Here is a 1,274-nt window from a genome sequence, read left to right as displayed (position 1 = left end):
TGTGTGTGTGTGTGTGTGTGTGTGTGTGTGTGTGTGTGTGTGTGATGTGGCGAGCAGCGCGCCCCAATGACCTGCAGCTAACGACCCATTAGTGGCTCACCTCAAACCGGAGGGGGAGCCCACATTTATTATTAGCTATTAATGAAAACATAGATGCATGCGCACACACTGAAATACACACACACATACACATACACACACACACACACACACACACACACACACACACACACACACACACACACACACACACACACACACACACACACACACACACACACACACACACACACACACACACACACACACACACACACATCGTCTGGTACGCTCACACAGAATATGTATGCAGATATGTAGCTGGTGACAGATATGAAGAGATGCTCTCACAAACACACACACACACACACACACACAAACACACACACACAGACACACACACACACACACACACACACACACAGACACACACACACACACACACACACACACACACACACACACACACACAGAAACACATATACATGCGTGCTGTGGGCCAGTGTCATTAAGTATCACCGTGTACTCCCTAAGCAGGTGAAGAGCCTCATGGCCGATCTTAATCCTGTTAATGAGGCATTGAGATGGAGACCAGACGACCACCAAGGGACCAGGCTGGAAGACTAATGAGGGTAGGAAATAAATCCCTTTATGAGGTTTATTTAAATGACGAAGAGCAGATGGGTAAAACAGGCCCGATGAGTGTCTGACCTGCAGGTAGGAGACCGAGGTTTCACCGGGGCTCTCTTGCTACCCAGAGATACGATCCCCTCACTCTGATGAGCCCATCGACTGCTCGTCTCCTCCCCCACTCACTGTTTCACTGGTGCACAAATAGTGCACTTCAAATTGCAAAAAAACATCTCTCGATTGATCTTGTACCCTTTACTGTATTGTACTGCAACAGCTTGAATACATGTGTTATATGTTTAGTAATTAACTAATTAGTGAACATCTAACACAATTAACTAATTTAGCAGCTTAAGCTACGGTTAGCTAAGTGGATAATCCTACACGAGGATATGGTATCTAGCATGATTAAGTGCATTGATAGTTTACACTTGAAATATGAAATGTGTGTGGTCGAAGATGGCTATAGAAGTTTCGTTCATTTATCAAACTACAACTAACAATACAGATATAGTGTAGAGGAGTGTCTCCTACTGCCATTCACCTTTTGAGAGACCATGCGAGGAACCACTGATCTCAGGTAACAAAGATGAGAGAGAGAGAGA

Source organism: Gadus chalcogrammus, chromosome 1 (assembly GCF_026213295.1).
Source record: "Gadus chalcogrammus isolate NIFS_2021 chromosome 1, NIFS_Gcha_1.0, whole genome shotgun sequence".
Lineage (NCBI taxonomy): Eukaryota > Metazoa > Chordata > Actinopteri > Gadiformes > Gadidae > Gadus > Gadus chalcogrammus.
This window is presented reverse-complemented; position numbering follows the sequence as displayed.